The sequence below is a fragment of the Mustela lutreola genome, chromosome 17 (assembly GCF_030435805.1).
Source record: "Mustela lutreola isolate mMusLut2 chromosome 17, mMusLut2.pri, whole genome shotgun sequence".
Taxonomy (NCBI): Eukaryota; Metazoa; Chordata; class Mammalia; order Carnivora; family Mustelidae; genus Mustela; species Mustela lutreola.
In genome coordinates this window covers 26815124-26841859 of record NC_081306.1, presented here as the reverse complement: position 1 = coordinate 26841859, position 26736 = coordinate 26815124, and positions in this window count along the sequence as shown.

Below are 26736 nucleotides of genomic sequence, written 5' to 3'. Positions count from 1 at the left end.
TCAAAACCCATTATTTGAAAAAACAAAAAGAGAAGTGAAGGGAGAAATCCTCCCACTCCCATCCCCACTCACCTCCATAGCCACCTCCTCTTCCAAGAACCGAACAAACAAGGTGCCAAGAAGTGTTAGGTACCAGCAGTGGTCTCAGATCTCATTCAAGGATCATGGTGAAAGGCATTCAGAGATTGTGGGGGCACAGGGATCCAATTAAGGGGGACAAGTTTAAGGTTTGCCTGGCCCCCTAAAAATTAATGGCACTAGAGAAGATGAGTTTTGGGAACTATAGGTTAATGGATACAATGTGTAAAAAGCTTCAGTGAGTCATGGTGGGAAGAGGCCATGAGGGCAGCAAATACAGTCTTAGATGATGTTATTAATAGCACTACAGGCTCTAGATTTCCTGTGGTGGCAAGACCAGCCCGGCCAAAGTGGATACTCACAACCTGGAACAGAGGGTCTTGGAGATCCCAGCACGTGAGTTATGATGAGAAGGTAAAATGATAGGAGGTGTCCTTTGGAAGGGCTGTCTCCTTGACTTTAAAAGGGAGAACCCACATCTGTAGGTGAAATCTTTTTGGCTACAAAGAGGGCCGAGGCCTCCTAAGGTCAAGGTCTCCTCGTCACTTGCAAAGATGTTGAAGAACATATTCAGACATTTCAAAGATGTCCTCATGTCCATCGGTTCCCACTCTGGAATTCTATCAATAAGGTGAGAGTTCCTCTAGTTGCAAAAAAGATCTAAAAAGACGTCCCTTTCTCATGTAATTTCTGTAACCTCCAGGGCACACCCACCTCCACCTTCCAGCTCTGTAATGAAGCCACAGCTGGTGCCAATTTGTGGAACTCCTTAAAGGCTATTCTCCCTTATATACCCCCGGACCAAGTTCCCATGCTCCCTCACCTGATTTCCTGCACTCACCTCCCACCTGGTGTGTTCACACCTGCAAGTGCCTTTTACCAACCCCTTTGCCAAAAGGCAGCCAGAGTGACCTTTCAAAGACCTATCAGTTCCTGGCATTTGTCTCCATAGAAATCTGCACTGATCTTCTAACAAATTCCCAGTCCTCCAAAGGCACCCATAATCCTCGCATCAGTTTCTTCATAGCCCTCCAACTGACTGATGCCTGTTCTGCCCCATCTCTCTGCCCTTCAACCACACTGCCTCCCTCTTCCTGTGGAGACCCCTCATGGCGCCTGCCTCCAAGCACAGGTGATTCCCATTGATGGGAATACCCTCTTCCTCTCCCCTATCTCCCCACTCCAGTTACTCCCAGTTATTCCTGAGCTCACAAGCCCCATGGTACACACTCTCCATGCAGCCTGCTCTCTCTTTTCTAGCACTGGCCTCCGTTTCTAGCTGTGGTTGTGTCATGGATGTCCCTCCCCAGCCAGCCTCCAAGCTCTCCTTCCCTTTAGCTCCAACACCTGACACAGTGCCTGGCACGTAGTAAGCCCTGGCTAGCTTCTAAGAGCCTCACTGAGGGACTGAAAGCATTTTAAAAACGTCACCACGTAGGCTCCAAACTGTAGGCAGAAAAATCTTTGCCTGGATTGACATTTTAGAGACGTATTCGTCAAGTTGGATATGTTCACTGACTTTACCTTGTAAAATTAAAAAAAAAAAAAAAGGACCTCTGTATCGCTTCGCATCTAACGAAGGCACATGTATACTATTAGACCACGTTATGAGCTTAATGGAAGGAGACAAGATGTTTTCGCTAAGAAAATGTATAAGACTGTTGAGGTCAAGTGGGAGGAAACAGTCCGTTTGTTGGAGCATTGCTATCTTACTCTATCACAGCCACTCATAAAAATCTGACACGGGGTGAGTCAGAATTGTCTGTCGGAGATGAGTTAGATCTTGCTCATGTTCCTACAGACATGAAATCCAGGAATGAAGAAGGAGGCTTTGAAAGCCTGGGTTGAGGAGGCGGTGTGGTTCACTGCAATGAGCTAAGTGCCCAGGGCCACCGGAGGACATGCGGGCCTGTGTCCTTCCTTTGTTCTGGGGTCCCTCTTGCACCATGTGGTGAGGCTGGTGGCTGGGAGCAGCTCAGGACAGGACCCGGTGGCATCTTACCTCTCCCACCCTCCTGTGGGCTCCAGTGGGCTCCAGTAGGTCCCAGGGGACAGCCTGCCTTCCTTGCAAAGCCCAGTAGCACTGGGAGCAGAAACTGGGACCAAAGAGTGAGCACCCTGTTTGACAAGCTGGACCAGCCACCTCTTCTCCAGATGCAGGGGGAGCCCTGGCATGCTGACTCCTCCCTTCTCCCTTTCCCCTTTCCTCTCTTCCTCCCTCTTCCCTTCCCCTCTCTCCTTCCCTGGTGGTGCCCTTTCCCAATGCCCACTTCATCCCTTTTCCTTTCTACATGCCTGTCTTCTAGAGTTTCTTCTCTTTCCTCCCCATTACTTCCCTTCATCTGAATCTCCTCTTTGGTCCCTTTGTCCCTGCTCTCTGCTCCTCCTCCCCTTCCCTGGCCCCTGTTCCCCTCCATCCCGACTGCAGGCAGAGCTGGACTAACATGCTCACTTGCTAGCTCAGCCACCCTCCAGAGAATCACTCCTTGGTGGCCACCTTCCTGACCCCCTGGTCCCTTCTCCACTTGTTCAGATATTGCTCTGAAGTCTGAGGAGGACAGAGGCGGGGCTGCCACAGAATCAGGCCAGAGGAGAACCAAACCATGTGTCCACACTGTCCCCCAGCACTGCTGCTCTGAGAGCTTTCAGAGTCCTCAACAGGGTTAGGATTTAGGGGCTTCTTCAGAACCGGGAGTGAAAACAACCATAGGTCAAAAGAAAAGCTATGGCCCCCACACAAAAATAATAATCACAAATGAAAACTATGTAAACTCTGAAGTCCCAAAGTCGAAGAATTGCCTTGAATCTGTCGCCAGAAAGCACCCAAGGCCTCACTCTCTGGGTTCTGGGTGCCCTGGGAATGGCAGGAGGCTCTGACATGCTCCTGCCAAACGATGGGGGCTAGCCCGCCCACTGGCGGGGGGGTGGGGGTTACTTCGTGCAGCGCTGTCCCCGGCCAGACCCCTGGCGGACGGGGTGCAGGGAGGCGTCCGGGGTGTTCCCGGTGCCCTGGGGTTCGCGGGAGGCTGGGCCCCGACACCCACCCACCCCGCTCGTGCTCGTGGCCCGGGTTTTCTGCTCCAGGTGAGGGCGCGGTGCGGTATCACTTTACCTGTGAGCAGAGGGTCCTCCGGAGAAGATATGGGGCGGGGAGGGGCAGCAGGCAGCGGGAACAGGACAGCGCGGCCTCGGAGGCTAGGCTGGAGCACGGGAGCGCAAGGGCGGCGAGTACTGTAGGTCCTGCAGTCCCGACTGGGCCGCAGCACAGCACCCTGGCGCTGCGCGCCCCTCCTCCGCCAGCCCCTCCACCTCCTCCCGGACTCTCCTCTGCATCCTCCTCGAGCTCACTTCCCCCCTCAGGAATTAGCAAAGCCCCTTCTCCGGGCCGCTCCCGCCCCGCCCCCGCCCCCCTCCCTCCTGAGTCCTCCGCGAGCTCACTTCCCGCTTTGGAAATTAGCAAAGCCCCTCTCTGCGCCGCCCCCGCCCCCCTCCCGCCTGAGGCCCGGGCCCTGGCTGGGGTGCAGGGCAAAGCCCAGGCGGGCTGCGAGCATTGCCAGCGCCCACTCTGGGCAGCCTCCTAGCCTGGCTCCCTGAGCAGGTGTCCTCGCGCGGCCTGGCTGCAAAAAGATCATCAGTCCTAAACGCCAGCTGCACTCTTGGGTCAGTTTGCTGGCTTCCAGATTGCGCCCAAAGCCAGGAACCAGCTTCCCCAGCACAGGCCTGGGCTGAGATGCCTGCCCGGGATCTGTCTGAGCAGTCTCCTCTTCTCCATGCAGGGATGGCACTTCGACCTGGATGTTTGGGTTTTTTGTTTGTTTTTTTTTGGTCATGGGTTATTACATGACCTCCAGGGTAGGTGCTCCACAAAGGGAGTGAAAACAGGACACCGTGATATATAGGCATACGGCCATTCTAGAAAAATAGCTTGGGGTTCTCTCGGAAACGCGGCATTGGTCCTTGCATTATGGTTTAATAGAAAAGGGATTATGCACCAAGTTACTTAAATGAGCATAGGTTGAAATCGTTTACTGAGAGTAAATATGTAAAATAGTTATATTTTAACTATAAATCTATCATCAATCATAAATCTATTACACGAAGGTTACAGGCAATTGAAATGCAAGAGCACTCTCTTCAGGGTTTTAAATAATCCGTGTCTGTCTTGGCACATGAGAATGCAAAGATAGGAAATGGTTTGTAAAAGATCATATAATAGCTTTTACTAATTCTATTTATTTGACAGACAGAGATCACAAGTAGGCAGAGAGGCAGGCAGAGAGAAAGATGGGGAAGCAGGCTCCCCGCCAAGCAGAGAGCCTGATGAAGGGCTGGATCCCAGGACCCTGAGATCATGACCTGAGCCCAAGGCAGAGGCTTAACACGCGGAGCCACCCAGGCGCCCCCAGATGAAATACATTTCTGACTTAGAAACTCCATATAGAATTTTTTTGTCCATGATGACAACTGAAGAAAATGTGTCATCCCTAAACCTAACCTTAACCCCTAACAACGCTGAAACCTAAGCTGACCTTAAAGCCCAAACTAGAACCCTGAATCCCAAACCTGAAATGGAACCCAAAGCCTGTACCTGAGCCCTGGATCCAAGCCCTGAACCACGAACCCAAACCCTAAACCAGACCTCCAAGTCATGAACCCTGAACCCAAATCTCAGCATGAAGCCAAACCCCAAATTTGACCTTGAACTTTATCCCCTAAGCCCTGAGTCTTAAAGCCTAAATCATAAACTTAAAGCCCTAAACTATAACTCTGTTCCCTTGTCCTTCACTCTAAATCCTCACCCTAACACTAAACCCAAAGCCTGATCTAGAACTCTGACTAAAACCTGAACCTGAACCCAAATTCAAACCCTTCACCACACTTTGCTTATGCACTTGCCATTGATGGATATTTGCAGTTTCTACCTTTTGATTCTTGTGAACATTGTTTGGGTTGGGGGCTAGGGTTAGGGTCTTGGATTAGGGTAGGGTCCAGGCTTGAGACCAAGTTGAGGTCAGAGTGTGGGTCTGCATCAGGGCCATGTTCAGTGCCACTCTTTGGGTCAAGGACTGTTGTAATTCCACATTGTTTCCAATTCATTGTTCCTTAGCTATTTGGGGGGAAGTTGGGGGGTATTGGGCTCCATGCAGCTTGAATTTCCGGAATGAAATGGCGTCAGCTGGACCCCGGGAGGGAGCAGGACCTTCCACTGAAGGGTGAGCTCCCACAGTCCTGCACTGCCTTCCACCGCCTGCAGAGGGCGCCAGACCGCAGCTCCCGCCCTGAGCCCAGGCTGCGCAGCCACAGCTGGGTTCGGAGCCCCGGAGCCCCGCCTCTTCAGGACCCACTGTGGAGACTTCTGGAGAATGTGGGGCGCCTCCCACCCTGACAGGACAAGCTGAGGAGGGTGTGGCTCTGCAGCCACACTGACCGGACCCGTTGTGGAGGACGCGCCCACACTGGCAGCAGTCCGACCTCCTAAGGACTCTGGAGGAGGTGAGGAGAAGCCGCCTGAGTGGACTGTCAAGGGGTTCGTGGTCTCAGGACCCCACAGAGGAAGGGCGCCCTGTGTAGACACTGGGGCTTCCGTCGTTTTGTGTGAGGAGACGTGGCCTCCTGCTGTGCTGTGCGCGGGGCTGTGGGGTCCCCCCTTTCTGGGCTCGGGTGCTCCTCGGTCCTTGTCTGTGTTTGTGTGCTCGCGGATTCGGTTCCTGGGGCTCCTCAGATGGTCTGCAGTCAGGGAGCGTCCGCCTGCTTCGGTGCTTGTGCTCCCCCCACCTCAGCCCTGCGGGGTCCTTCCCGTGTCCACACCCACTCCAGGCTTGTGCCGAGTCCCGAAATTCAGGAGCCAGAGTGAGGACTCTGTAGACGGTTTTGGGGAGAGTAGGTATTTTCCCAGTGTGGGTTCTTCCCTGAGCACAGTGCCTCCCCATCTCCGTGTGTCCCCCTCCCTGTCTGTCGTCATTGTTGCAGGGCTGTCAGAGGACAGGTCTGTCACCTTCTTGGTTCAGGGGCCTCCCGGGTATCTTGCTGCCTTGGATGCAGGTGTAAATGAGATCGTTCTCCGTAGTCTCTTTCTGATGGTTCCTTCTGAGCACGTAGGAGTGCCACTAATTTGTGCATATTGATTTTTTTCCTTGCAAGTTCTTGAATGTATTAGTTCGATTTGCCTTAAACTCCATCTGCCAGTTATTTGACCAGCAGCATGGGTTTATTTGGGAAGAGCAGAGAATGGCAGTCTGGGCTGAGCAAGCTACGGTCCCATCACAGGCAAGTGCGAGAAACAAAGGAGAGGAACATTATTTCATGGAGGAGGAAGAAGTTGGGAAGGGTGCTTGAAGGAAAGTCCCCTGGAGAAAGGCAGAGTGATGGAGAATTCTCACCAGCTGAGCTGCAAAGCTCCTACAAAAAGTCAGGAGATGAACCTCCGGCTTCCCCTGTGGGGCCTGGAATTGGTGAGTCTCTCCTGTGGGGGATTGCAATGTGGGGTCTGTAATGGGCACTGAGCACCAGGCGCCCCCTTCCAGCCTCCCCTTCTGGCATCCCCCGTCCACTTTACTGGCGCTTCCCTTCCTGCTTTTGCACAGTTCTAACCAGCTTGTGGTGGAAGGTTGTGGAAAACTGAAATTCCAAGTCCACTGCTTCTACTGCACCTGAGATACAGGGGTCCATTATTTAATCCTCCCATGAGTCTCTTGCTAACATGTGTCCTCTCCATGTTGGGTGACCTGGATCTGGGAGGGCTTGGCCTCCATCCCAAAGTCTGATGTTCTCCCTGCTTCCGTGTCGTCGTGCTAACATGGATGTTTGGAAGAGTCATTTCCTCTGCGGTGATTTCAAAGTGCAGTCAGCTTGTTATAGCAGCACAAATACGTGCTGTCTCCACACTCAGATTCCCCAGCCGTCATTTCTTTACCACGTTTGCCACTTCACACGGGATGCTTCAGTGTGTTTGATCCCACACCAGGACAATGTCCTGCAGAACCACCACATAACCTGAAATGAGGAGATCATTACAGAACCCATCCAAGGGTTAGTGTTAGGGACCAGGGACATGGCAGGACTAACCTGAAGACCCCATGGAGAGCTGTCTGGGTGGCTGAGTTGACAGTGTACGTGAGGGTGTCTGGCTCTGGCTTTGTGTCCAGGAGTCAGCTCTGTGTGGGTGTGTCCTCAGCTGGGCATGCAGATTTCTGCTCCTCTGAATCCTTTCCGGAGTTCCAAATGGCACAGTTTCCTTCTGGGCGGCAGGCTGAGTCCTCTGGGATTGCCCAGGTGTCCCCAAATTGTAGGGCACCTACTGCAAGGCCTTAGGGGTCAGAATCCTGAGAACCAAACCAAAGGTTATGGTTAGGGCCCACCACATGGCAGGCCCGATCTGCCAGCACTCTGTCCATCTTTCTGGGGGAGGGGGCAGTCGAGGGATTTGTTCAGGGTGAGTGTCAAGCTCCAGGTTTGCATCCAGGGGCCTGCTGAATATGGGGGTGTCCAGAGGTAGGAATGCAGATTTCAGTTCCTCTGAATCCTTTCTGGGGTTCCAAATGGCATGGTTCCTTTCAGGGTGGCAGGGTGAGTCCTATGGTGTTCCTACTGTCTTCAATCTCTGAGGCTTTGGAGCCAGGCCGTCGGGGACAGACCTCTCAGGACAGAATCTAGGCTTAAGAGTTTGTGCCTATGGGCATGGCTGCACTGATCTGAAAGCACTGTGGCGAGGATCACAGGGGTCTGAGTTGAGAGCATGGTTCAGGATCAGTATCAAGGTCTGGGTTTGTGTCCAGGGGACCGCTGAATGTGGGGGTGGTCTCAGATGTTCAAGACGATTTCCCCTACTCTGAATCCTTTCCAGCATTCCAAATAGCCGGTGGCAAGCTGAAATCTCTGGGATTTCTCAGGTCTTGCCCTTGCCCTTGCAAGGGCAAGATACTTTTTACAGTAAAAGAATTCACCAGATGAGCTGAACAGCAGAAAAGACACAGCTCAGGAGTAAATCAGTGAACAGGAATATCATGCCAAAATCTTCTTTGAGAACACACTACAGAGCAAGGGAAGATAGGAGAGAAAGCTGAGATATAAAGGACAAACCCTCCAACTTTCCAACATCATTCCCTACTTGTTTATTTCCATTGCTGTCAGCTCCTCCCCAGTCAAAAATAAGTCACCTGAGCCAGCCTTTTTTCTTCCTGAGTTTGGGGCACTGCAAAGCCCACCAGAGGGGCCAAGGGCACCCCTGTACCTGCTGAGCTGAGCCCATTTGTACCCCAACATGGAGAAGGTACCAGCCTGGCCCTCTGGTGCTCCATGGTCTGTGGCAGTCCTTCCTTCTGGACCCTGCTTTGCTGCTCTTCCTTCCCTAACCCTGGTCTCAAACTAGGGATTGCTCCTGGAGGAGGAACTCAGGGAGATGAGGCTCAGGAGGGCCTCCCTGCCTGGAATCTCCGTGTGAGGAGTGCACAGCCAACAGATTTTGCGCAGGGACTTGCAAAATGCAGAGAGGCAGATTTCCTTTCTCTCTTTCTCTCTCTCTCTCTCTAGCCTCATACCAGCCGGGAGTTCTTAGAACTTTCTTCAGTGACTTCTAGGTGTAGCTTGGCCACTATTTCCACAGAAAGGCCACTTGAGCATGATCAAACACACGTATAAGCAATTACATTAAAAAAAAAAAAACAATAAGCCAATGCACACAGACCTTTGACAGCAGCACAGGACGCTCAAGGGACCAGAGTTCCTACCTTGGGCAATAGTGGTAGAGGCCGGGTTCTGCCACGCAGGTCCCTAGACCTTTGGCAGTTTCCATGATTGCAAATCCAGACATTCAGAATCCTGAGGGGCAACATACTAACCACAAAAGAGCAAAAATTCATCAGGATTCAGAGAGTGGAAATCCATTTGTACTGGAAAAGAAAGAAGTAGGCTTGCTGTGAATCCAGCAGGGAGGACAGGCATAGATAAAGGCTGGTGTATGGGTCACGGAAACTATTGTTTCTCAAGGGTCATGCTGTCTCTGTAAAATGCTATGAGGACTGTCTCTTGGGGAACTCCTGCTTTCCTACCAGTGACGCCCCCAGATTCTGCTTTGCTAGTCCCATGGATTCCTGGGGATACCCAGTTGATAAGCTACGCTGTCCTCATGACAACACTTGCTAATGGACTGAATGTGTGTGTCTTGTCCCAATTCAGATGTTGAAGCCCTGACCCTCAAGGAGTGCCATCAGGAGGTATGGGCTTTGAGAGGTGATGAGGTCATGAGATTGGAACACTTGTGAATGAGATAAAAGCACTTCTGAGAAAAGACCTGAGAGATTGTTCTGCCAGCTGTCATCCATGCAAGGCTACAACAGAAATATGGGCATCTATAGATAATGAAGCAGTCTCTTGCTAGATATCAGATCTCCCAGGATCTTGCTTTTGGACTTCTCAGTCTCTAGAACTGCAAGGAATAGTACATGTTTTGCTGTTTCAGCCACCCAGTCTGTCATCATTTGTTGCAGCAACTTGAGCTGAATAAGGCAGAGCCCAAGTCCTGGTTAATCCCTGCTTCTACTCATTTCCCCTCAGAAAGAGCTTCTAATCCAGAACTGACCTCTGCTTTCCATTCACGTGCTTCAGACTCCTTCTGTGAGAGCCCAGACTTTGTAAAAGACTCTTCCCTCATGGCAACCAGCATTCTGTGACTCCTGAGGAATGTCCTCCCTGACTATATTGAGTCAATCAATCTGATTTTGATTCTGGAGTCCCAGGATCAAGGACTGCATCAGGCTCCCAGCTTCATGGGGAGTCCGCTTCTCCCTCTGACCTTCTCCCCTCTCATGCTCTCTCTCTCACTCTCTCTCTCTCTCTCAAATAAATAAATAAAAATCTTTTAAAAATCTGATTTTAACGGACCATAAGCTTGTTCTTGCTGGTCTTTGGAAGATTAGGCATTAGCCCTTCGGAGAAAGTTCTGAATGTCTGCTTCATGAAGGGGTGAACTGTGTCCCCAAAGTCTAATCACAGATGCTGAGACAAATCCTCCCAGGTGCTGGTTTTTCAAAGCACTTAATGCTTTGGCTTTGAAGTTCCTCACTTGACAGTTCTGCTTTAATCAGTTTGTGACAAAACAACCAATTGGTGGTGGATGCAAAGTGCACTGATAAAGTTAATGTCAGGGAACAATTTTTTGAGTATCAAGCATGTGCATGTGTGTGCACACACATATCCATGTGCTAAGCATTATGGTAAATGTCTGACAAGAACTAAAACATCAAAATGTCAGGATACCCCATTAGCTGATATTTTTATTATTCCTACATCCTAAACTATGAAAATCAGGGTCAGAGAATAAGAAGTGGCAAAAAGAATCAAGATTTGAGGCAGTTCGATTTCACAGCCAGCCTTGATCAATAGGCATGTACACCTGTGTCTACTTTCAGCTCTGTGTAACCTTGCCATAACCTTGGATAAGCCATTCATCTCTCAAGTTCAGGTTCTTGGTCCAAAGAGGGAAGGGGCACAGGTTGAGTACCTCCGGTGGGACTTCCTGGCAGGCTTGTTCATCCAAGCATTCCTGTTTCAGTTTGAGTAATTGAATCAAGTCTTTGTTTTACCGAAGGCCAAGCTTGTCCAGTGTGTCCATGCCACCAGCCAACAACATTTGTCCATGCCATGTAACAACTGAGCAACGGTTCATAGGAATGGGGGGAGGAAAAGATGTCCACAGGTGTTGACAGATGTTCTGCATGGAGGGACAGGAGCTGGGGCCATCACCTGCTGTTTCTAGTGGCCTTCTCTGTCGAGTTAAAATAAATGGCAATAATTTGCAACGACAGGGATGAAAGTAGAGGGTATTATGCCAAGCGAAATAAGTCAGTCAGAGAAAGACAATTATCATATGATCTCACTCATATGTGGAGTTTAAGAAACAAAACAGAATCATAGGGGAGTAAAGGAAAAAAATAAAACAAGATGAAGTCAAAGAGGGAGACAAACCAGAAGAGACTTTAAAAAAAAAAAAAGATTTTTATTTACTTATTTGACAAACAGAGATCACAAGTAGGCAGAGAGGCAGGAAGAGAGAGAGAGGAGGATGCAGACTCCCCAGGGAGCAGAGAGCCTGATGTGGGGCTCGATCCCAGGACCCTGAGATCATAACCTGAGTTGAAGGCAGAGGCTTTATCCCACTGAGCCAGCCAGGTACCCCTCAGAAGAGACTCTTAATCACAGTAAACAAACTGAGGGTTCTTGGAGGGGAGGGGGATGGGTGGATGGGGTAACTGGGTGATGGACATTAAGGAAGGCATGTGATACAGTGAGCACTGGGTGTTATAAAAGACTGATGAATCACTAACCTGTATGTCTGAAACTAGTATTATATGTTAATTAATTGTATTTAGATTAAAATTTTCTTTAAAAATAATTTTAAAATAAAATAAATAACAATCAAATAATGATCAGAGTTATCCAGCAGGGAGTATCAGATCTAGATGTCAGTTAAATTTAAGGGGCTTGCCGAAGTTTAGGAGAGTCACGCTAGGTCATTTTCCTGTGTGGGGAAGTCTTCAGGGGCAGTTCCAAAGACAAAGAATATTAATATTTCTCCTTCCCCCATTCCTCCTAGAGCCAAAGATGTTTCCTCCACTCACCCACTGGCCCTGTATGTAGGTGTTGCTTTCTCTCTACCAATCAAAAAATCAGTGAGTAACTAGAACTTCACCTTTTCCAGTATCCCCCTACCCCCGACCTTTTGTCTTTAATGGCCATGGGCAACAGGGACAAAGACATTTTTTAAAAACTTACAGAGATCTATTATGCTCTACTACCTTGGCCCGCATGGGCCACTGCAAAGGGATTCTGTGAACCGTGTACTCAGATGAATGGTCATTATCTTCAAAAAGGCAGGGGCAGTGATAGACACAGGAATCAAAAAAGCAAGAGTTAATGGACCATCAGAATAATGGAGTACCAACACTTTTTTGTCCTTGGCTTGAATCCTCAAGGTCCAGTGTCTCAACAGAATTTTCATTTTGGTCTCATCTGACTCACTTGTCCACCCCTGGGCCAGTTGGCAGTTATACTGAGAACTGGAAATTTTCCTTAGAAGAGAGAAAGAGTATTTGTCAGGTAAACCAAGGAAATGTCCATTATAGGAAGTTAGGCCTTTTGTCGTGGTACTCCATTAGCACCCTCCTGACTGTTAAAGAAAAAAAAAATTTGTGACACCCATTAAAGACAGTAAGGAAGATTTTATTCAAGGGATGCTACTACGATGGGATTTTATTTTATAGTATGGGAGAGAAATCTGGCTCAGCTCAGACAAATGGAGATTTACAGCTAAAGAGCATGGTGGGGGTCACTGAATGTAAAATTAAGATGGAACATCAAGGGTAAGGATGAAGGGATTCTGGCTAAACCATCTGGACAGTAATATTGTTGAAGAAAGGCTAGGGTCATAAACTATTGAGATCAGGGGATAAGGAATTTTTTAAAAGACTTATTAATATATTTTAGAGAGAGGGAGCAGGGGTAGGGGTAGAGGGAGAGGGAAAGAGAATTTTAATCAGACTCTTCACTGAGCATAGAGCCTGAGGTGAGGCTTAATCTCAGGACCGTGAGATCATGACCAGAGCAGAAACCAAGAGTCAAACGTTCAACCAGCTGCACCAACCAGGTGCCCTGGGAATAAGGGATTTGATCAGATATTAAGCATTATAGATACTGAAGCACCTGGGTGGCTTAGTTGGTTAAATCTCTGGCTTTGGCTTAGGTCATGATCTGATCCCAGAATCAAGCCTGGCATTGGGCTTGCTGCTCAGTGGGGAGTCTGGTTCTCTCTCTCCCTCTGCTATTCCCCCTGCTCAGGCTCTCTCTCTGTCAAAATAAATAAATCTTAAAAAAAAAAAAAAAAGAGTGGTAAGATACCAGGGGTGAGAGATAAGGAATTTGATCAGATATGAAGAGTAGGATAGGAGATTGCTGAAAAATTGACTAAGCAGATTTCTTGCTAAAACTGGGCTAAGTGGGCGGAGCCTGAGGTCAAGGCTGGACAGAAAGAGGACTCAGAGGAACTTGACTCCAGTCTGGTCAAGGAGAAAATCTTCATCATCCATGACCATTGTATTTTCTGCAGTCACACATTTTACTAATTCTTTTATCAGACATTCAGTGAACGAGAAACATGAACACAGCAGCAATAATATAACAAATGTAAGTGCTCTAGCAGAGACAAAGGCAGTATAGGAATCCACTTCATCAGATTTAGAATATGCATGACTCCAAGACTGAATTACTATCACTGCTTGACTGTTGAGATTAAGATGTAGTACAGAGGATCAGAGGGAAGGAAGGGAAATCTGAATGGGAGTTATCAGAAAGGGAGACAAACCATGAGGCACCTTTAACTATAGGAAACAAACTGAGAGTTGCTGGGGCGGGAGGGGAGTGGGAGACATGGAGTAACTGGGTGATAGGCATTAAGGAGGACACGTGATGTGATGAGCACCAAGGGTTATCCACAACTGATGAGTTACTAAATTCTCTGAAACCAATGATGTACTATCTAATGGCTAATTGAATTTAAATATCTAAAAAAGACACTTAAAAAAAAGATGTAGCATAACTCACAATATCCTTTGAGTGGAAGAATGTGCGGAATTTCCACACCTCTGCTGTCCAAGTCCCATGGCTAGTAGCCACATGTGGCTAATGACCACTTAAAAGGTGGCCAGTTCAAATGGAGAAATGCTGTAAAAGCAGGATAAACACTGGCTTTCAAAGACATATTGTAACCAAAGGTCAGAGAGTATTGCCACCCTCACATCACAAACATCGCATGACTTCTACAGCTAATGAGAGTGGGACCCAAGATGGGAGAGGTCAACCTGAAAGTCCAGGATGTCAGAAAGAATATGGGGAAGAAAGAGTCACAATCCTGGAGTGGATGGGCTGAGGACTGTCAGATTGCCTTTCTTTTTTTTTTTTTTTTTTTTTTTTTTTGGTGATTCTGTCTGTATACGGACAAGGATAATTCACTGGAGATGACATCTGTATGCCTCACCTTTTCAAGGGAAAATTATGAAAACGCATATACACCCACAGCCATAGTTTAATTATATTTGAAATGTATTCAGAACTACTCCAGTCAGTAAATTGCATATTTTCACATTTAGCTTCTCAATTTTCTCTTCGGCACCTCCCATTCTTGAAATGCCAACACAAATCCCATCTCTTGACTAAGGACCATAAACTACCTCACTATCAGAGTCTACACAGTTCATTCATTCATTTGATTCATTCAAAGCAACCTAATCTTGAGTGATGTCTTAGGCGCTCTTCTAGGGACTGGTGACACGGTGAACAAAATAGGTAAAGATCTCACTTTCATGGAGCCTATCTGGTATTTAGGGGAAAATCTTTCCTTATCAACATAAAAAGACTTATTATGGATGTTGCTTAGAATTTCAGTTTTTTTTTTTTTCTTGACAGTATCTCAGGTGATCATCTTTGAGGGGGTTCTCCTGAAAAATACCTTTGGGGGGTGCTGACTCGACTTTCTGAGTCAGACACTTTCCTAAAGACAGGGGTCACAGAAAAAGTGACAACTGTCACTCTTGCAGTAAGAACAGGGATCACAGTACTTGAAACAGAGATATGCTGCTCAGCTGTCAGAAAGTCCACAAGGCTCCAAATGTGTGTGGCCAACTAATGGAACCTGTAACTCAGAGGTTGTCATCCTGAGAGCAATGGGAAATCCCTCTATTTAAGGAATCTCCTTGACGGAAGCTTGACAATGGCCTTGATTTACTTACTATGATGTTTAGGTGATTATACACATTAAGAAAAGTGCACAAGGCACTTACATTTCCATGATACCATCAAAGATATTGTTGTTTTATTAAAATGTTACATCTAGAGCTGTAACGTATAGAGTAGTTAAGTCAATCAGTATGTGGTACAGGTGAGACTATTGTAACAGCCATACTTCCATAAAAAAGAAAAATTTTTTGTGGTTTCTGATCTAGGAATCAGCCAGTGAATAATTCTATATCAGTGTCCAGTTACCGGGCTAAACATGTAATCTATTTATATTTCTGAGGGTAAGCTGAATTGTGATCACTGAGCCAGCTGTGTTCTAGTAACTACTCATTTACCCAACATAACAGATATAAGAAGGTAAAAGGCTTCTAAGGAGACTGGTTACTTATATTTTGAACCACATTTTGGCAGGTATAACTTGCAACTTGTGCTTAGTGCTAAGATTTCTGATATTTACTTTCTCCTTCCTTTGGCAAGTCAAGTTAGTTAAAAAGTAATTAGAGTTGAGTCCATTGTTTTTCTTAAATGTTTACAGAGATATAGAACTCTCAAGTTTCTTTACTAGACAGGATTAGATCACATTAGTGATAAAGATCAGAATGATTTACATTGCTAAAACGAGAACTTCCTGTCAGTTTGGAGAAAGCTCATTTTTATAACCAACATATTGGCTGGGCTAGAGATTAATGAGTGCTATGGGTGGGGTGATGAAAGTGATATATTCAATGACCTGTGGAATTTGTTCTGTAATTTCCCCACTCCTCTGGTCAGCAGAGCGTCTTCTTCAGTACCCAGCACTGCCCATAACTGCATTCAGAAAATCACTCTCCAAAAATGGTTATTTGTTTTGCCTTTTTGATAATTTTTTAAAACATTTGATTTATTTACTTGTCAGAGAGAGAGAATGAGAGCATAAGCAGGGGGAGCAGCAGAGGGACGGGGAGAAGCAAGCTTCCTGCTTGGTGGGATTGCACAAGGGCTGAAGAAGACAGAATGGGAAGGGGACAAGGAGAATAGTGGGTTTCAGATTCTTGGGAACAAAGCCCACATTTATTTCTATGTTTATCTCACTGCTCTAAACCCAGGTCACAGCACAGTGCCTGCAGCAGAGTCATGGAAGTGCTCCAGAACTGATAACTATTGCTATTTATGCTACTCAAATTCCTCCACAAAGGGCCAAGTGTCATAGCTTCTCCCAGTTCCCCACACTGAACGCAATGAAGAATCAAACTATCGGGTTAAGGATGGCGAGGGGCATTTAACAGGACCCAGATCACAGGAGCCATATTGTATTGCAGGACCAGGGGTCTTACCAGTGACTAGGTATTCACTCCTCTTGAGAGGCTAGCTCCTTGGATCTCCCTCTTCAATCCTCTGAACCCATGTCTGGCATCAGAAACAAAAGTAAACATAACGTATCGCCCTCGTTTATTTTTTACTATTATTTGTTACAGAGGAAGAGAGAGATCACAAGCAAGGGGAGCAGCAGGCAGAGGGAAGGCAGGCCCCCTACTAGAGCCTGGTATGGGATCCAATCCCAGGACCCTGGGATCATGACCTGAACCAAAGGTAGATGCTTAACTGAGTAAGCTACCCAGGCATCCCTTATTGTCCTTCTTTAAAATTTAATGTATTCTCTCTCCCTCTCTCTTTGTCCCCACTCTGTCACTCATACTCACACAATCACAGAGTCACAGACAATAGCAAGGTATTTCCCATTCTAATTCGCTAAGGCACTATGAGCTTAAGCTCAACAGAATCACTTTGCCAGCTGCTGCTCTACCGTGCCCTGATCCCTGCTCTATCCCCAAGCTCGATCTGTAACTCAAGTGTCATGGTGGTGGCTCTTTCTGCCCTCCCTCCACAAGGCTGTCATCAGCACACTCTTCCCCGTGGCTCCACTCCCCGGCACTGGCTGCCTTTGGTCTACTGGTATGCCCTCTCCTAGAGCTTTTCCACTCTCCCTGAGGGGAAGACAACCCTTACTTCTCCCCTGTGGCTGTCACGTGTCCGCTATATATTGTGACGATCAGCCCAATTAAGAGATTGGGAACTAAAAGACCGGCTTCTGCTTATGGATAAAACTAACTCTGGGGTTTGGGACACATGACAGCAGCACATGGTGGTAGAACTGAGATGGTTAGGGAGTTAATCTGCATTTTCACATCTGGTCAGCAGCAGAACAAAGAGGACACCCCAGATCTCCTATCTCCCAGAACAGTACTCTTCAGGTAACTTACAGCACCATCCTTCTCCAGCTTTGGAAGTGGCACTTTTCCAACCCCAAAGTCTTGATTCTAGGCAGCACTCCGAGAGATACTCCCTCCAGAATCACCCCTGGCTGGAAGTAGTGGTTGGCCAAGGCCTCTCAAATATCTTCCCTTCAGAGTTGCGCTTGCATCAAACTCAAAACTGTGGCACGTACGGGACTTTCCTGTCGGCCTCTAGCTCTAATGACCTATTGGACTTCAGAGGTGCTCTTTTATACCCACTTACCTTATAACATCAACGTGTGACTCCTCTAGAATTCTCTCCATGGTTTTTCTCCTGTACTAATTGTTATGGACTGAATTGTGTCCCCACAAAAGTCATATGAAGAATTCCTAATCTCCAGTGTGACTGCATCTGGAGATAGGGCCTACCCAGAAGGGGGTACTGAAGGCTTGGTGAGGTCACAGGAGTCCTAATCTGCTAGGACTGGTGTCCTCATAAGGGCCCTCATAAGGGCCCCCTCTCTGGGGGCCCACAGAGAAGAGGTCATCTGAGGGCACAGTTGAAAAGATAGTGATCTATAGACCAACAAGAAAATGCTCACTGGAGACCAACCTTGCTGGCACCTTGATCTGGAACTTCTGGCCTCCAGATCTGTGAGAAAATACATTTCTGCCATTTAAGCCCTCCAGCCTGTGTTTGGTATAGCATCCTGAGTAGACAAAAATATACTGATAAAGCCTTCTGTCAAGCTTGGGAGAAACTTTCTATACACTGTGCTCCATGCTTTTGGGTCTAACCCTTCTCTCCATAGCCATTGCTAATATTTGAGCCAGAGAAGTCATAAGTACTAGCAATGTTGGAATTGGATAGGGGATCAATAACCATCTAACACAGTATCCCCAGCTATGAAGAATTAACACACAGACACACAGACACACACACACACACACACACACACACACACTACAAACATGGTTATCTCACTTAATTACATTGGTGATTTCTTGATACCCAAGCCCACATGCCAGCTCCCCTTCGGAGTACTAACCTCACTATCTCCCTGTGACCTACCCACCTCCATGCAGACCTAGGACCTTATAACTCAACTCCTGCTGAGCTAATGACAAAAGTTTATGATTCAGTTCCTATCTCTCCTGCTTTATTCATGACCTCTTAAAGTCTAGTGACCCATCCTCCTCTTCTTTCTAAAAAACAAAACAAAACAAAACCCACTGCTTCCTGGGAACCTTTCAGATTTTTAAAAAATTTTTAAAATTTTTTATTTCTTTTCAGCATAACAGTATCCAGTGTTTTTGCACCACACCCAGTGCTCCATGCAATACGTGCCCTCCCCAGTTCCCACCACCTCATTCCCCCTACCCCCCCACCCCTTTTAAATCCTCAGATTGTTTTTCAGAGTCCATAGTCTCATGTTTCACCTCCCCTTCCAATTTCCCTCAACTCCCTTCTCCTCTCCATCTCCCCTTGTCCTCCATGCTATTTGTTATGCTCCACAAATAAGGGAAACCCTATGACCATTGACTCTCTCTGCTTGACTTATTTCACTCAGCATAATCTCTTCCAGTCCCGTCCATGTTGCTACAAAAGTTGGGTATTCATCCTTCTTTCAGATGTTTTTTACCTCTATAATCTACTGGAGGATAACAATGTACCAGAACCCTTGAGTGACCATTAATGCCTATTGGTCACATCGTGTATGCTACGTAGGACCCTATTCTGTGTTCTTAACAATCATGGCTTCGACTCGTTCTGAAGGTGGACTTTAACTGGAGTCTATTGTGCAAATACCTGAAGCAGGAAGTCCCCTGCCCAGTGAATGAGGCATGCAGACTTCCAGAGGTCTTGAGGTCCTCTCTTCAAATATACACATTCACTTTGAGAAATCAGGATTCCCACCCAAACGAGAGACAAATGAAAAGAAAAAAAGTAAAAAAAGAAAAGAGGAAAAAAGAGAGAGAGAGAGAGAGAGAGAGAGAGAGGGGAAAGAAAGGGAAGATGAAAAATAAGGTTCAGCCCAGATGGGCCCCAAAATAAGATTAATGAAGTAGACAAACAAAAAGAGATAAAAAGACTGATACAAGTATATGACAAGAGAATATATATATATATATATATATATATATATATATATATATACACACACACATATATGTATATATATACATGTGCAAATAAAGAAAGAACCTCGTCAAAAAGAACCACAAGTGTAAAATTTATATGCTATCAGGACAAACACAAAAAACACAGAAACACTGGTGGAAGAACATGGGAAAGTTCTTATAAATTCTCAGTGTGTGCGAGGAAGGTTGTTTTGATTCTTCCTGGATGTATCTTGATATCTTTGTTAAAGGACTCAACTTTCCTAAGATAATGGGGATTAAAAATTGGTTTACCTATAGGGGTAGTATTGATTGGGGAAAGGGGATTACTTTAGAGTTTAACTCTATATGAATATTAGAGGATAAAACTAAAAAGGAATAAACTAGACTAAACTAAAATTTTAAAAAGGGAATTCAAAAAATAAAAATGCAAAAGAAAAACATAGGTGTATGTATCGAAAAGTTAGGTTAGAAAGGTATTTGGAATTTGATGTACTGTACAACTCGCTGTGATGGTAAATAGGTTAAAAAAATTACCTATGTGTAAAAAAAAAAAAAAAAAAATGAACCGGAATAGTGGGAACAAGTGAACAATACAAGTTTTCCTATGAAGTAGTGGTTGTTCTCTTGTAGTCGTTTTTTTTTCTTTCTTGGTTTGTTTTCTCGGGGAGGGGCCTGCCACGTGGGTTGTCAGTCAATTATGAGTGGCTGCCTTCGGCTCAGGTCATGATCCCAGGATCCTGGGATCGAGTCCATCTTCAGTCTCTCTGCTCAGCAGAGAGCCTGCTTGTAACTCTCCCTTTGCCTGAAGCTCTGCCTACTTGTGCTCTCTCTGTCAAATAAATAAATAAATAAAATCTTTTTAAAAAACTGGAAGGGCTTCTCAGTCACTCTTTCCTACTATCCCCATTTGTACATAAGGAAAGGCAGTGCAAACCTGGAGGGAGGATCCAAGAATAAAAATGAAAGAAAGAAAGAGAGAAAGAAAGAAAGAAAGAAAATGAAAAAGAAAGAAAATGAAAGGAGAACTGGATGAGAGACTAGAACCAGAGCTTCACCAAAGTATAGCCTTCCAGGAAGTAGAAAATGGGATGTTTGCTTCCAGCTTGGAGAGTATTGGAGCTTGGGTAAAAGAAACAAGCAAAATCCCAATGATTACGAGGCTCTGGAGGAATGGGGTGGGGTACCCAGGTGACCAGTAGGTTACAAACACTGATTCTACCCATTTTCATTAGAAAGAAAAAAAAATACCCTGCAGTTCATCCTCTTCATGCCCCTCCCTCCTGAAAAGAGAGTACAAAGCAGTGACTCTCGAGGTACATAAAAATGAGTGAGACATAAACCAACAATCACAAATGTTTCAGAAAAATCAAGCCACGGAATAAAAGAACAGCTTTAATATGTTTTATCCTTTCTTTCAAGAGAGAATATGCACCTAAGGGGGGGAAAAAGTGTTAGACATTAACATCAATGTAATTAAATTAATCATATGGATAAGCCAGAATATCTTATCATGAAATGAGAGCAGGCAGTTATAAAAATAATTAACCGATATCTTGGAAATACAAATAGCAACAGAAGTAAAAAGAAACCTTTCAAAGAGATGGGTTGAATAGCAGAATGAGCACTGCTTAAAACCAAACCAGAGAGATGGAATATCAAGCTAAGGAATTCTCTAAGAAGGCAACCCAAGGAAGTAAAAGAAAAAACCTCTGAGTGACAGGTAAGGAATTACAGAAGACAGACCTAAAAGTTCCAGTAGAAGTCTACAGACATCCCATCGGTTTGTTATCCTTCCTGCTTATCTTCTCAGCCAAAAGTAAAGCACCTTAGCGCCGTTGGACATTTTCCCAGTTATTGTTGGCTTCTGGCTCAGAGGCTCAAGTGCTGGTTTGGGCCCCAGTTTTCCCCCAGGATTCCCCTACCAGCACCTGTGACTTTTTCAGACAGCCTCCTCAGGAAGCCCAGGACAACCAGCAGCTTCAGCGCTACCCAGTCCCTAGCACTGTGCCTCCTAAGCTAACACTTCGTTACACTCTACCCGTCGAGAGCCGGTCCGAGGCGACGCCCCAGGACTCCAATGAGTCCAGCTGCCAGATGCCAATCCAGCGATGAGAAAGCTCCTGAGCTCCAGAAAGCCACATGGGGACGCTGAGCCCCAAGACCCCTGCATCATGGTCCCGCCCCTCCACGCAGACCCCGCCCCTTTATCAGCCAGGCTCTGTTGGAGTGCGGGGCCTTGTGGGAGTTGTGGTCCCCGCAGGGCCTCCAGCCTCCTGCGGGAAGGTGGGGCTGGCAGCTGGAAGAACCCGGGAACCACAGCTGCGAAGGACGAAGGACGCCTCTGCCTCCCTGGGAACTCAGGCTCTATGGCGGCCAATTAGGCAGGACCACGTGAGTCTCCAAAACAAAGAGCAGGAGCAGGCTGGGCGCCTTCCCCTAGGCCCGCCGCCCTCCTGTCCTCCCACCCTCTCGCACTCCCTCACTCCCATGAGCCCCCTCTCAGGTTTGGGACTTGATGAGGGAGCAGGAGGCTGACTGAGGAAAAAGCAAAAGCTGGCACCTTGCACCCCCTCTCCACCCGCTCCCCTCTGTAATATGTGTAACATTCCTCAGGCACCCCTGACCGCCATAAACGAGAAACAAAGAGTTAACTTGCAGAGCTCACAATCCTGCAAGACAGGCATCTCCCAACTATCTTGATGTTAATGGCTTGGTAAAAGACAACTCCTCTTTAGCATATGAAAACTCCCTTGAAACCTCCCTTACCCTCACCTTCCCCCAACCACAGATTTCTTAACCTGCAGCTCTTCCTGCCCACAGGTGCTGTCCCCATGCCTCAATAAACCACCCTTTTGCAGCAAATATGTCTCAAGAATTCTTTCTTGGTCATCAGCGCCGGACCTCAGCCCACTGAACCTCGACATTAAAGAAATACAAATTAAAATCATAATGAGACATGCTTACATATTTATTAGAATGGCTAAAATTATAAAGGCTAATTGTACTTGGTCTGAGCTAGATTGAGAAGCAACAAAAAATCTAAACTGTTGTTGGCATATATCATGATACAACCACTTTGGAAAATAGTTTGAAATTTTTTTTAAATGACTACTAATATCACCTACATTATTTTAAAGCCTGTTTAAGGCTTCTGAAATACATAGGTTTTGTAAACACTTATTAAGCATCTTGTATATATCAAACACTTTAAAAATCTCTGCTTTAAAAACAAAACAAAACAAAAAAACTCTACCTCAATGGAACTTTGAGTCTGAAAAAGACACAGGCAATATACAAGGCAACAGATAGAATAATTACATATTTGATTATATACTCCGAGGATGTCACATTAAATTGATATGAAAATGATGAGAAGGATCTGGATTTCTTGTCAAAATTTTTTGCCTTAAAAAGAAATTGATATTTAGGGAAAGTTGTTACTGAAAGAGGTCCTGTGTCAACCAAAAATGTTAAACCATGATCTGACTAAATTTTCCAGTTGTGATCATTGCTTTGTTTAGCTGTCTTATATTAAGACTGAATTTAGTAATTCAGTCTCAAATTTCAGTAAGTCTTTTTTTAATGATTTTATTTATTTATTAGAGAGCGAGAGGGAGGGGCAGAGGGAGAGGAAGAACCAGACTCCTTGCTGAGCAGGCAGCTGATGCAGGACTGGATCCTAGTACCCTGGCATCATGGCCTAAGCTGAAGGAAGACACTTAACCAACTGAGCCACCCAGGCACTCTAGACTGTAAACTTCTTAAAGGTAAAAACGTTTATTCTTCTAGTAGTTCCACAGACATTTCTAACATCCATAAGAAAGCATGTACTGATGTAAAATGCCAGCAAATCCAATTATTTAGAAAAGAAAGAAAGAAAGAAAAGATATATCTGGATAAAGAGAAAAACAGAAAATCTAATAATACATTGAATTATTAGAGCAAAGAGTGGAGGAAGAGAAAATAAATATGAAATAGAGATTTCCACTAAAAGAAAAAAATTGAATAAGGCAGGAGATTTAGAAAATTATTATGACAGACTTGAGAAAAAAATAAAATGGGAATTTTTAGAAAATAGCAATGAATGAAAAGGTAAATTGCTCCTACCTCTATAATATTAGCTGTTTGTTGTTGTTGTTGTTGCTAATTTACCTATTTAAGCTAATAAACAAAGAAAGGTTTCATTTAGGGATAAGGTTTCTATATATATATTTATATATATATATATATATATATATATATATTGCATTTAGGGATAAGATATATATATATATATATATATATATATATATATATATATATATATACATATATTAATTTTCATTGTTATAAAATGTGTCACAGGGCGCCTGGGTGGCTCAGTGGGTTAGGCCGCTGCCTTTGGCTCGGGTCATGATCTCAGGGTCCTGGGATCGAGTCCCGCGTCGGGCTCTCTGCTCGGCGGGGAGCCTGCTTCCTCCTCTCTCTCTCTCTGCCTGCCTCTCTGCCTGCTTGTGATCTCTCTCTGTCAAATGAATAAATAAAATCTTTTAAAAAAAATATGTGTCACAGAAAGTGTTTAAACTTTAAGATACAGATGCAACATGTAACGAACTACGTTGTTTGAACGTCCAATTTGTAAATGCTATTAGAGGAAACTTGGTGGAAATGTCCTTATGTGGTTGTGTTTCTGGAACTAAGTATATTTATTAATAAGGAATAGTTTAAAATTATGAAATGACCAGGAGTGGACAATTTTCCTAATCCTATCAGCTCTTTGCAGCTCTTTTATTAGCCCCCTTCAGGAATATCAGTTTTATTTATCTAATTAAATTTTATATTAATGTGCTTTTGACTTTTGGCCTTTCTCTTCCTTCTGTTCTTTTTTTCCCCCTAAATTACATGTTTCTGTTTAACAGCTACTATCAATTTTTTGATATGAATTCTCAGCATCAATTTACTAACTCCAGAGATGAAGCAGCATCAATATTTAGAAGCGAAGAATACAAAGCCTTGGGCATCTGGATGGCTCAGTCAGTTAAGCATCTGCCTTTGACTCAGGTGGTGATCCCAGGGTCGTGGGATGGAACCCCAGGTTGAACTTTCTGCTCAGCTGGGAGCCTACTTCTCCCTCTCCCTCTGCCTGCAGCTCCCTTTGCTTGCGTTCTCCCTCTTTTTGTCAACTAAATAAAATAAAATAAAATAATGTAAATAATACAATTATTTATTTATTAAAATGCATTTATTACACAATACATAATGTACTGCATAATTATAATAATGATTAAATAATTTATTAAATATTTATATTAAATATATCGATTTAATTAAATAAATATTTTTTAGAATTTAAAATATTTCAAATTTAGATTGTTAAATATTAAATCATTAAATTAATAAATATCTAAACATAATTAAATAAAATAATTTATTTATTAAAATGAATAAAATAATGTTGTCATTATCTGAGCATGTATTTTTAAATAGTCTAAAAAAACCATCTAATACAGTCTAAATACATTGAGTTCAGATATTTATACAAGTTAACCCAGACACTCAACCCACAGACAGTTTCAAAACATTTGTTTTTATCTACTACTCAAAATACGATTGTAATGTATTTATTTATAACTTTGACATAGCAAGGAAACTTGGAGGAAAAGGAGACATTTGCTTTTAATATTTGAAAATTATTTTGTTGATTTAAAAACAATAAAAACCTTAACACATGAGCATTTCTTCTTAAAAAACACTGTGAAGTTTCTGAGTCACATTCTATTAAAAGTGCTGATAAAATGGCCTCAGTTACTCATTTAAATTATCAGCTGAATGGGTAACAAATGAAGTAGAGAGCTTTTTAATTATTTATGAATGTATTGCTTGTGGATGGAGTGCCACATAGAGTTACCTCTCTTTTTGGCTTTGTTTTGTGAGCAGCAGTGGAATCTATGAATGAGATTAAACATAAGGACATTCACAGAAATTCTTAATGAACTTCTGGGGAAGGGCAATAAGTGCAAGGAAAAACTGCAGCAAGACTAATTACAAATTTCAAGTGGTCATCGCTTAATTATAGAAGCTTTTAAGTTCAAGTAATATATCTTTTTTATGAGCCTATCATATTGTATTAATTACCACAAACTGCACTCTTGAACACTTATCTTTTCACATATTTCTTATTCTTAGTACTTAAAATTACCCTTATGATTGATCAGTAAATGGATTTTACTGACAATGCATTTATTTACATAAATAAATAATGCTGTTTATATATATAAAAACAATTGAATATGTGTATGTGTTCAATGAAATTTTTTTTCAAATTAACATCTTAATTCTACCACATAGGTTACAAATAGATATAGACTTTATAGATTCATCAAATATTTTATTCTCAAATTTATATCTCCTTTGTGAAGTAAATGAAACTGTATATTTTAAATATAATCCTATCACATGTAACAGTTACTAGTGCATCCCAGGACATACATAGGTCAGGTCCTACTCAAGGCATCACGGATAACTGGATTTAACTTTCTATCCTGGGAGTCTTCTGTATATTTCTGTGGCTTTTATACTACAATCAGGAGGAAGAATTCTTTTGCTAAAAGCTTCCAAATCACTATGTGAGTAGATTATTTGTAGACTAGTGATATAATATTATAGTTTAATATGTAAAGCATGATAAAATAAAATGCTATTGCCATATTTAATTTGTTCAGTAAAGCATTCATTTAGTTATCAAGCATTCATTTGCTTTTTTTTAAGATTTTATTTATTTATTTGACAGACAGAGAGCACAAGTAGACAGAGAGGCAGGCAGAGAGAAAGGAAGGGAAGCAGGGTCCCTGCTGAGCAGAGCGCCTGATGTGGGGCTCTATCCCAGGACTCTGGGATCATGACCTGAGCAGAAGGCAGAGGCTTTAACGCACTGAGCCACCCAAGAGCCCCAAGCATTCATTTTCTTTATACAGAAGAGATAGAACAATATTATATAGTAGAAAATACAGTAAATAATCTAGAAACCTTGATCATTTTGTTTTGGCAATTTTAGAACATAAAATTAGCTAAAGCTCAAGTGCAAGTTATATTTGTATCATAGGAGGAAAAGTTAATTAAAAGTTTGTTTATTACCATAGTTTAACACTTCAACAAAATGATAACGAGTCAAAAATTAATGAATATATGAAGTATACAATAAAAACAATAATCTTGAGTGTACGTGACTCACTGTAGGTATTGATAGGCTAGAAATCAAAGGGAAAGTATCTATAGGGTTTGTTCAGTTCCATGCTCATCAGATTAATAGGCTTTCTCATATTGCTTCCTTCACCACATTAATTTGTCTAATGAAGTTTTCAAGAGTAAAAGACAGTGATAGGTTCATGGCTGGAGAGAAGGTACAGAATCTAAGATAGTTCAGCAGTGCTTATTATTTAAGAGAAAGACAGCATGGGAGGTGAGGGGTGGAAGTAAAGGGATAAGAAGAGAGAATCTTAAGCAACCTCCTTGCCCAGCACAGAGCCTATAGGGGCTTCGTCTCATCGCCCTGAGATAA